The following is a 12186-nucleotide window of genomic DNA, read 5'->3' on the forward strand; positions in this document are numbered from 1 at the left end:
GAATGAGTCTGATAATTCGATCCCATTTTTTATTAATCTTCCAGTTATTTTTTCATTTAAACTGAAAGTAATCTTGTCGATAAAATATGAAAAAAGTCCATTACTACTCACAGCTCTGAAGACTTTGTGTCAGAGTAGAGCTGCCATTCAAAGATTTTCAGTGTATGTTATGAACAGACAACATATGTACATTCTTATAAATATAACTACTGCTATTTTAAAAAAAAAAGGATATTTATCAGCCCTGTAAAACCAACTACATTTGTCACTAAAACATGTTTTTTTTTGTTTGTTTTTTTAAATTGTCTGCCAGTGTGACCTTATACAACTGTGTGGGACGCGTTGGTCGACATATGGGGAAAAAAGTAATGTGCACTTCAAGCTGTTCATACAGTTCATGTGTGGGCTTAAAGCTGAGGATCAGAAGTGTTGGCAATCTTTTTCTGCCACTGTTCAGAACGAAATCAACATTACTTGAATAAATCAGGGACTCGTGGCTCAACATGAATATTTAACATCTTTATTTGTACCTCCTTTCCTTAGAACTCAGTAGGAAGTCTGATACCCTAAGGGTGCTGCTGCTGCCGCCTCTCTGAAGCTTAAGAGGGGTTATGAAGGCTTCTCCTCAGGGCTCGCGGAGTCAGACGGACTTAATAAACTCAGTCAATTCACTCACAGCCTGAGAGCCAATTCTGGCTTTACTTTTACTGTGTGCTCTGGTGACCTTTTTCTCTCTTGTGTTGGCCCTGTTTATGAGGTAGATGTCAATCTCAGAAGCCAAAGGAAAAAAAACATTTTGTTTTTCACATCTTTCACCTACATGATCAACGCCGCTTCCAGACTTGTACTTCTTTACATAAATTTCGAGGCAATTTAAAAACTTGGACTCGTGTCTGGATTTGCAGTCACATGGATTAACTGGAAGGGTGCAACATGAAAGCCTGAATTTCAATCAAGCGCACAATTTGTTTGCTTATTTAAGAGACTGATGATCATTTAACAAGCTGAATGTTTTACTGATTGTTTGACAAATCCATTTAACTTGTTTAAGCTAACATAGCAGATCTCTCAAGAAGGAGGAACATAGGCAGACTATAGGCTCATTATCAATGATGCAGATAAAAGGCCTGGATTTGATTTCAGGTGTGATGCTTGCATTTAGAAGATTTTGCTGTGAACAGTCAATATGCAGTCAAAGCTCTCCATGCAGGTGAAACAAGACATCTTTAAGCTGCAAAAACAGAAAAAAAAGCATCCGAGCAATGGCTACAATAGTTGGAATGGCAACATTTACAGTTTGGTACATCCTGAGAAAGAAAGAAACCACTGGTGAACCGAGGAATGCAAAAAGACCTGGAAGTCCACAAAAGACAACAGTGGTGGATGATCGCAGAATCATTTCTATGATAATGACAAACTCCTTCACAGCAGCAAACCCAGTGAACATCATTCTCCAGGATGTACAGTAGGCATATCCATATTTAAGTCTACCATAAAGAGAAGACTGCATATAAATATGGAGGGTTCAATGCATGCTGTAAGTCACTAATAAGCCCCAAGAATAGACAGGCTAGATTGGACTTTGCTAAAAAACCAAACCAAAAAAACAACAACAACAACAAAAAAAACCCAACATCTAAAAAAGCCTGCATAGTTCTGGAAAACATTCTTTGGAAAGATGAAAAAAAGATCAACCATGATGGCAAGAAAAAAGTCTGGAGAAGGTGTGGAACAGCTCATGATCCAAAGAATACCGCATCATCTGTGAAACATGGCGGAGTCAGTGTGATGGCTTGGACATACATCGCTGCCAGTGGCACAGGGACACTATTGTTTATTGATGATGTGACACGGGACAGAAGCAACCAAATAACTTACAATTTGGTTGCAAATAACTTACTAATACAGATGGACAATGACCCAAAACATACAGCCAATGCAACCCAGGAGTTATTAAAGCAAAGAAGTGGAATATTCTTGAATGGCCAAGTCAGTCACCTGATCTTAGAGAGAGGCTCTCCTTCTGAGAATTTTTGAGGATCCAGAGAAAGTATTTGATAAGGTGCCAAAAGAGGAACTGTGGTGCTGCATGAGGAAGTCAGGAGTGGCAGAGAAGTATGTGAGGGTGGTGAAGGACATGTATAAGGGCATAGAGACAACGGTGAGGTAGGTGGTAGGAGTGACAGATGGGTTCAAGGTGGGGGTGGGATAACATCAGGTATCAGCTCTGAGCCCCTTCTTGTTGTGATGGACAGGTTGACAGATGAGGTCAGACAGAAGTCTCTGGGGAGAGTGACTGACAGATGCCATTGTGATCTGTAGTGAGAGTTGGGAGCAGGTGGAAGGGAGCCTGGAAGAGTCGGTCCAACTATATTTTCTTATGTAAAGTTGTGTTTGTATTTTCCTACTCAGTTGTATATAGTATTTGTATTTCTATTTTATTCTATTGTATATATTATTCTATTCTATTTTATTCTATTGTATATATTATTCTATTCTATTTTATTCTATTGTATATAGTATTTTATTTTATTTTATTGTATTTTATTGCATTCCAGTGTTTTCTAATTTCTGCTACATAACTTTGCACTTTTGCTGTAACAAAACAAATTTCCCACCTGTGGGACTAATAAAGGCCATCTTATCTTATCTTATCTTAAAGAGTTTATTTTAAAATATGTTCATTACAAATGTACTATATTTCTTCATGACTGAACTTTTTCTTAAAAGATGCATAACCATGCCAACCTTTTTTCATGACTGGAGTAAATCAGCGATGTTAAATATTTTATCTGTAAATACAAGAAAGGGGAAAGAAAACCCACCACAATCTGTGTGAATGTAGTGAGATATCGATATCATGTTACCAGAGATAATTTACTCTCCTCTTAAAAGGCAATTCTGCCTGAAATGAGGCTGTGGATTGTGCTTGTTAGCTTCCCACCTGTGGTGACTCTGTGTGTGTGTGTGTGTTTGACTCATTTGTGGGCAGATGATGGCATCAGTTTGCTATTATTTTGCAAATGCATCTCAATTAACTTCAAGGATCACATTTTCAATAAAATGAGTGTTTGACTCCTTTAGATTTGAAATGCTAAGCAAAAGAAAAAAATCAAATGCCAGGTAAAGATCAAGCATTTTACATCTTGAGTGGTTTCACATGATGGAGACGTGATGTGTTTTCTTCTCTTTCACAATGAATGGCGGAAATCAAGTCGGCTGGCAATCACACTCAGACTGTCATAAACACAGTAGGGAACTTTTTTTTACAGGAAAAAAAAAGGAAATTGTTTTCTCCCAAACGTCTTGTCAAACACTCAACTTCACTTCACTGAGATACATCTCTGATAATGATATCACCAAAGATACCAATATCATAAATGGGAGCTCCATATTTAGCCCTAAACTCCCAAAATGTGGCTGAAAAAAAAATAAAACAGGGAGTTTTTGTTAAGCTTGTTTATAATAATTTTTAATTACAGTTAATTGTATTTATTAAAATGAGTGAAACAGTAAAATGACTGGACTGTAAAGATTAAAAAAAAGGAGAAATTGTATATTTTTTGGCTTGTGTACATCAAGGTCTAAGAAAAGTTCATTTGGATACCAACTGCTGCATTTAGTTATTGTACTGTATTTAGAGTTTAGTTATTGTGTTATGTAGAGTTCTTCTAAAAGCAGTAACCACACAGGAACATAGATGATGGTGAGTATAACTAGATGTGTAGATAAGTAGTTACAAGCTTTTCTTTATTGTTTTTTTTTAATCCAAAAATGCTAAAAAGTTCTTGAATGCAATATTGTCTTTCCTTTTTCTTGCTCTTCCATTATAGTAAAAACTTCTGTGTTTGCCCTTAAACTACAGAAATGCATATTGTGATGTATTTTTAATCTATTTTTTAGCTGAACAAAAGCATAAATAACTGGCCGGTTAATCAGAAAAACACACAAGCTGCAGGACTAAAATATATGTATGTAAATGAGAGTACAGCGCAAGCAAAGAGATGCAGATGAGATTCTCATAACAGCTGCGTTTCCTAACAAAGTGCCTTTGAAAGAAGTCACTAAAGCTGCCTGAAGGATTCAGAAGCCGACTGCCCTTTTGTTACACAGTACCTGTGCAAAATCATGGAAAAACCCAGGAAACAGAATGAGTAGCTCATTAAAATGCATTTGCCTGCAGGAGAGAAGACCATTGCATGGAAATGGCTGCAGCCAAATGCTCCCAACAGGTGACGACTGGACTCTCAATGAGATAAACTAGATGTAGAAAATGACCTTTAGCTTGAGACCATAACAGAAACTGTAAAATACAGGGAATTTTGGACTAAATATGCTACTAGTGCCTAAAATAAGTAACTCAATATATGTTTCTGCTTCGTTTCATTGTAAAATATGGATGCCTTTTAGTTATATCTGACAGTGAGGAGCAGTTTGCACTGAATGTGATCTACCTCAGAAAAGCACAGAATCCCAAGAATCGCTGTAAGATACAGAGATTTGAATCGATTTTTTCTTTTCATGATGCTAAATAAGCTTAAATATGCAAGGTATTTGTGAAGTACTACTTCACTCACAAGTAGTTCTTCCATCTCACCTACAATGGAAGAACTACTTGTGTACTGTGTACTGAAATACATCCTGATCAAACCATTTTTAAAAAAAATGACTTTTTCACTGGTTGCTGTTGGCAGTGGTGAGAGTCAGCTGCGTAGGCTACGCTTAAATTAGGTTTAAATGAAGCTTTATTGCAGAAAGTCCTTTGAGCACATAAAAGACACAAAGATGCACAAAAAGACTACAAACAAAAACTCAGAATAGCTAAAAATACAAAATAAACCACAAAAACAAAAACTAATGACCTAAACTATAGAAAAAGAAATAAAGCTACCACAGAGAGCACAGAAAGAGACTAAAAGAATTAAGAACTGCAGGATCAAAGAAATTGACCACAAAAACAAATAAAACTACTAAAAGCATCGCCAAAAATAACTAAAAATAAAACACTAAAAACACAATAAGAAGCACACAAACAAAAAGTGACCACAAGCATGTGACTAGAAATACCACAGTGAGCACAAGAAATGCCAAAAAAAAAAAAAAAAATCATTATAGAATCATCATAGAAGGCAAAAATAACTCACAAACAGCTCAAAAATACAATTAAAGAGATGCAAAAATTACTAAAAGAGACACACAAACCAAAGAGAACTAAACCCATCAGATGAAGAAGAAAATGGCCACAGCCTTCACAATCATTCCGTGACTCATTCAGTCTGGGGGGGGTCAGCCTTCTCAGTGGGGTGGGGACCTTTTACATGTGTGTACGGAGGGGGTGCTTTTGTCTCACAATCTGCCCATGGCTGCTGTAGCTGCTATTTATTGAAAGGTTTCAGACTGTAGTAGAATCGTTAAAGTTGCTTATTTGGCATTTATTGCAGTGAAAAAATGGTCTTAATGTTAAAAAACGTGCAGTTTGTTATGTGAAGAATTTGTGCCTTTAATTTGAAATCAATTAAAAGTCATTTCCTGAGCCCGTGTTCCCCATTCAGAAGTTCCTAAACATGTCTGGGAGGGTTATTTAAATGCATTTAACGGAAACTCTCGTTAACCATAAATCCTCTGAATGTACAGGTGAGCTAACAGACATCATCAGCTGTCCGCACTCATTCACAGCAAACATCCATTAGTATGAACCGGTCAGGTTTACAACAGATACCCAAACTTACCTTAAAGCTGAGACTTCTCCGCACCTTCAGGACCCGACCTTTACCAGGGCTTTGCTGGATTTATCGGTGAAACAACGCGAGAAGAGCCGCTGCACTTTGCCGGTCTTCCGTCGGGATGAGTTCCAGTGTCATCTCCAGCAGAGAAGCAGCCCGCTGCGCTCCTCCGTGCGCCTCCGTCTCTCTTCTCCCTTCGTCTGCTCCGGACTGACTGATGCACTCAGTCCCCACCGCAACATTATCAGCAGCGCAGGTCGCACGGTCTCTAGCTTGTAACTAGGTAACAGCTCTGCTGCCGCACACAGTCAAATAGGAGGTGTTAAAATCCTTTGGTGTGTGCGTGTGTGTGTCGTCCCCGTGTGTGCACAGTCTGTGAATGTGACTGTAGCAGCGCAGGTATCCTTTCAAAGCCCAAAGAACCATTAAAGAGCGCAGGTGTAGTCTATGCTACTTTAAATTAAACACTTTAGTTAGAAAGCTGCCTGGCAGGCATGTATAAGTACCTCCCTCTACTCTAAATAACAGTCAGCCTGCACTCTGAAAATTGAGGACCTTACAGAAAAGATGACATAACGGGAGATATGCCTTATCATCCCCAAAAATATCACAAAGAACATAAAAGAAGGCAGGAAAAAAACATAGAAAATGACAAGTACAACACAAAACTATACAGAATGATGGGAAACAGAAAAGCGGATTTAAAAAATCAAAATCAAAAAGAGTAAAAAGATTAAAATTACAAAAATCCAGAGGAATAAACATCAGAATCTAACAAAACTATAAATAGCCTTCAGCTGGGTTCAGAATTGGTTGGACAAAGACGTTTGTAGTTTACTTTTGTACAGCACCAAAGCTTTTAACTCCAACAGCCCATATGTAAATGAAGTGCAGACTTTCCACTTTAGTTCAAGGGGCTTCATAAAACTACAATATTAACTGTTCTGGAATTACAGCAATTTTTATACACAATTTCACATTTTCAGGGGCTTAAAATTAATTAGACAAACTAATATAATTTTACTTTTATAATGAGGAGTGTGCTTAATACTTGTATGGAAATCCTTTACAGTCACTAACTGGCTGAAGTGTGGAATCCATGGACTTGAAATGCTCTGTCAGGCCTTTACTACAGCCACCTTCAGTTGCTGCTTGTTTGTGGATGTTTCTGTGCTTAGATTTGCATTTAGGAAGTGAAGAGCTGCTCTGCTGGGTTCAGATCAGGTGACTGACTTGGCTGTTGAAGAATATCCAATTTCTTTGCCTTACGAAACTCCAGGATTGCTTTTGCAGTGTGCTTTGGGTCATTATCCATTTGCACTGTGATGTTTTGCAGAATTTGGATGAATCCAAGCAGAGAGTACACTTCACAGTTTATTGCACTTCTTTTATCAGCAGTCAGTTAACGCCAGTGGCCTGGTTCAACTGGCAGCCATACATGGCCATATTGTAACATTGCCTCCACCATGATCGACAGTTCATGTAGATCATGAGCTGCTTCCCTCCTTATTTCTCTTTACGCCTGGTACAATCTAATCAAATCTTGGATTAGATGTTTTTCTAGTGAAGTCTAACCCGACACTTCTAGACTTGAGTGTAACTATTGGTTTGCACCCTGTTCTCTGTTATTTCCTTGATTGCAGACTTTGACAATGACACCCCTACTCGCTCGAGAGTGTTCTTGACTTGGTTGGATGCTGTCACGCTGTTTTTCTTAACCATGGAAATAATTCTGTCATCATGAATTTAAATTGTCTTCTGTGGTCTTTAAGACCCTTTTCTAAATGTACCAGATTGTTGATTTGGTCACTCCTGAAGATTTTGCTGTCTCTGTGATAGGTTACTTCTAATAATGGCCTCCCTCACGTGCACTGACATCTCTTTGGGCCTCATGTTTTTAAATAAAACTGAAAAGCCAAAAAACGCAAATTCAGGACTTTGAATCAACTTCAGATATTATGTCTGCTTCATTTGTCATGAGATAATGAGGGGACAGGTCTCACCTGGCCACGAAACTGCTGGTCAGTCAACCTTTTGATTGACCAGCTGAAAGTCTGCACATCACTTTTACCTTGATTGGTTGATTTAAACCCATGGTGATGTACAGTTACAAAACTACAAACGCAAAACACAAACAAAAACAGTATCAAACATGATGAAAGATACACGTAAATGCTGAATTTATTGAACACAGAGTAAAACACAGAATAAAAAATCCAGTGACCGGCTGATAATGAATCCCTGAGCCACCATGGGTGATCCTAATGAGGACTTCCCATGAGTCATGCCCGGTGTCCAAAGGTCATGACAGGCACTGATAGCTACCCCTCCCTTCATTCTCCCCCAGTACCTCCCTATTACTATTATTACTATTTGTACTTTTACATTTATAGATACATTTTATGTATAATGACACAGAACTAAACTTAAATATTTATTACAGTTTATTTTTCTTTTCATTTGCTTTTGTTTTGTTGATCCTTTTTGTTTTTACCAATCTCAGTACTGTTGGTTTTGGACAGAATTAACAGTTTCACAGCATTTTCTCACACATTCAACACACTCACACACACACACACTTCAATGTTTATACGTTTTTCTTGTTGCTGTTTTGTCGCCACATCTCGTCCTTATGTTTGTCCTATTTTTCGTTCCAATGTAAGGTTGTTGTTTTTTTAAAACAGAAACAAAAGTCAACCAAATAGAAACACAAATCAGCTACAAGTACTGAAAAATCATCCAAATAATGACACAAAATCTACAAAAAACTGACAGAAGATCAACAAAAAAATACTAAAACTACAAAAAGAAAAACTAACCCCAACAATAAGTAAAACAACTTAGAAGAGCACAACATCATTCACTTCAAAAGCTGATAAATTTCTTTGTGACAGCAACTAAAAACTAAGCTAAGAACATAAAAAACAGCCTAATAATAAGTAGAACACTCACAGTTCAATGAAATACAAATGTGTTGTGAGGATTCAGAAAGACGCTGTTGCCATAAGAGGACAGATTTTTCTCTACAAGACACACATGTTGCACTGTGAAGACTTACTGCATGAGGTATGAAAGCTTGGCGGTTTCTGTCCTTGTGGAAGCAGAGATGAATCAGTGTGTGAGAGAAATTATTGCACCTTTAGTGATAAGATGAAATCTCTACAAACAGATATCTGAATATGATTATGTACAATTAACCAATCCCATCTGAGCAGGCTTTGATGGCATACAGAGAAACAGTCCATGTGGTTAAGCGTGATGCAATGACTGTTAAGCTATCAAAAACATTCAGATAAACCAGTAAAACATACTGAGAGCAAAAATATATAGAGACAGAGGTAAAGCAAACACAAAGAGTTGAAAACCTTGAGAAAAGGCAACAAAAAGTAAAAATAGATGGAAGGCAAATAAAAAATAGACTCACAATAATCACAAATACAATGATTTAAAAGAGACCGCTAACATCTAACAGATTTAAAATGACTACAAAGTGATGGAAAATAAACACAAAATCTCTGAAAGTAGGCAAGAAAAATAAACATAGGGAGATGGAAATTTGTCACAAGGTGACAAAATTAAGTGCGGAGTTAGAGGCTGAGCATCCTCAGAGTCAGAAACATGGTGGAGCAGCACTGCAGACTGCAAGATGATCTGCTCACTTTGTAGATATGCAAGGCTCATTCCAGTTGGACAGAAACCAGCTATTCATAATCACAGGTGACCCTATACAAATGAAAACATAATTATGAATTCTGTATCCCGTTTCTGCTAATTGATCCGCCTAAATTCGACATGCCAATCCTTTCAAATTACAGACGGTGAGATGTTAGATTTTAATCACACTTAATGAGTTGTAGTGATTCTGGCGGAGCTCAGGTCTGTTTTGATGGAGCACCGCTGTGAAGCAAACACTACGCTGCACATATTAATATCATATGCATGTTAAGTTTATAATGTATAGCCAACGCACAAAAATATATGTTTTTGGTGTGCATGCATGTCTGTATATGTCAGAAAAAGGCACACTTTCATGCTTTTCATGTTAGTCACGTTCTCCTTTTTTAGTAGTCAAGCATCGATGGACAGATAAGGCATCTTGTCTTTGCTTTTCCCGACACCACATCTTCCTGGAAAACTGCTCAGCCGTGTATCGAATTTTCATTTACCAGCAAATGCACATAAACTCTGGGACAAGTCTGTCTGTAAGATCTAGTTTCCATGAAGTGAAGTAACCTGTTTTTCCAGGTCTATTCAGCTACATGAGCATGTTCTCTGCAACAAACGTTTCAAAGGGCCAATCTCTCAACTCAGCTTCTCATTTCAGATCACACAGGGAATGGAAAATCTGTCGAGTGTCGACTATAGTGCAGCTGCAAGAGTCATAATGATGCCGCAAAGGAGAGAAAAGAAATAAACGCCTCTTTCTTTGTGCATTTTTGTCACTGCTGAAAATGCTTTATGAAGAAGAAGAAGAATTTCTTTTCACATTTGATGACAGTGCAGGTTTCCCTCCTGCTTGTTTGCTGTCCTCTGTGGTTTATCCCCAAAATGTCAGGTTTCAATCAGAAGCTGCCTTTGTTTAAAAGAAAGAAAGAAAGAAAGAAAGAAAGAAAGAAAGAAAGAAAGAAAGAAAGAAAGAAAATGGGCTTTTTGCAAGCAAGACTTTCAGTTTGTAATGTTTGATATAAATTATAGAAATTCGTTATTGAATGTCTATGTCATGTAATGCTATTCTGTCACCTTCTCCCTGCATTTCACAATTACACACAAGGCGCTTTGTGGGATTTGGTTCCTTGACAGACCAGCTGTGGCAATGATAGATGCCAAAAAAATAACAAATCAATTTTAGAGACCTAGAAAGTCCACATCAGAAGACTGGAGGGATAACTGTTAGCCAGGAGACTGTGGTTTACTTCCTGTTTGGACCTTTAGTACTTGATTTGAATTCTACGTGTTGAGTCACTGTTTTTTTGCTTGGTTAGATTTAGGCAAATATAGTGGTTTGGGTTACAAAAAGGCCGCAAAATGAACAGTTCACAGTGAAGAGGGATGATTTAGGATGAACAGCCCTGATGATTAAATAGTATTCTTTACCACCATGGCAATGAGACCAAGCTGAACTGTATGATTTACATTTTTATTTAAACCATTAACAACACATGTATCTGTTAGTAATTTATATCTTCAGGTGTAATTTATATCTTCAGGCTGTGTAAAGATGTCCCTGACACATTTCAGCACATAACAGGAGGTTGCAAGATGCTAGCAGACAGGGCATATATGGGATGTTATAACCAACTGGCCGGTGTAGTATACAGAAACACCTGTGCCGAGTAAGATCCTGTGGGACTTCCAGATACAGACAGACAAAATAATGATGATGGACAAGCAGAAAAAGACGACCGTAGTGACAGATGTAGTGATACCGAATGACAGCAACATCAGGAAGAAGGAACGAGAAGCTGCAGAAATATCGAGGGCTCGGAGAAGAGCTCGAGAAGATGTGGAGGATGAAGGTAACAGTGGTCCCAGTGGTAATGGGAGCACTCGGTGCAGTGACCCCGAAGCTAGGCGAGTAGTTCCAGCAGATCCCAGGAACAACATCCAAGACCGCTGTCCAGAAGAGTGCGGTCCTAACTAAATTGTTTCATAACCTTTTTTTATATAACTTTTTAAAAGATAATAATTTATCCATTAATCCATTAATGTTTCTGTTACCTAACCAAACCATTATCGCAGAGGTGGAGCATGCATATTAATGCAAAACCTGTGGGGCTGGAAATTTGAACCAGCACAGAAATTACAAAAAACTGCAGTTCCTCTCGTGGCCTCTTGAGGCTCACTCCAAAACTGAGTCAATCTCCTCCATATTGAAACACTCAACTTTACAGGAGAAATAAACATGCTTGCAATTCCCTTCATGACAGATACACCAGGGATGACAGCTGTCATCTTTGTTAAATCAAGTCACTGGTAAGTGAGTTTAAAATGAGTGAAAATCAGTATTTTCATTATATGATTCTCAATTAACTGCATTAATTAGAATCTATGGGTGTCCGTATGGAGCATCCTTACTGCCTGTGGATGTAACATTCTAGCTTTGGCTAATTATCTACTTCAGAGATGACATCTTATGTAATTTGATACACATATGAAAATCCGATTGATTATCGTTTACAAGTAAATTTTTTATTCATGTAATCAGTTCCATTTGTCTGTCTGTTGGTATGTTAGCAGTCTAGCATCCACAGTTTTCAGGATATAAAGTTCAAATTTTTTGTGATGGTATAATAATGTACCTAAAAACAATAACAGCTCAAGCTGATTTAATTTCGGTGAAAGTTGGGTCAAGGTCACACCAAATGTCAAAATCAGTAAAAACTATATGTTACCAACAATGTTTTATGGATCGCCTTCAAACTTCACAACAATATACTAGACCTTGGAAAACTCAAGTTTTTAC

General features: G+C 37.7%; 1 protein-coding gene across 4 annotated transcripts in view; it reads right to left on the bottom strand.

Annotated features, from left to right (window-relative positions):
* LOC100710302 (somatostatin receptor 3) overlaps window positions 1-6301 on the bottom strand; it is a 40233-nt gene extending 33932 nt beyond the window's left edge. For 2 of the 4 annotated variants that reach the window (XM_019357640.2, XM_019357639.2), the window contains exon 1: window positions 5730-6301. The gene's annotated coding sequence lies outside the window, so the exon portion shown is untranslated. The remainder of the gene's footprint in view (window positions 1-5729) is intronic. The other 2 variants (XM_005469033.4, XM_003442601.5) reach the window with 2 other exon arrangements.
* Window positions 6302-12186: the final 5885 nt, after the last annotated feature.

Source organism: Oreochromis niloticus, linkage group LG4 (genome assembly GCF_001858045.2).
Source record: "Oreochromis niloticus isolate F11D_XX linkage group LG4, O_niloticus_UMD_NMBU, whole genome shotgun sequence".
NCBI classification, from domain to species: domain Eukaryota; kingdom Metazoa; phylum Chordata; class Actinopteri; order Cichliformes; family Cichlidae; genus Oreochromis; species Oreochromis niloticus.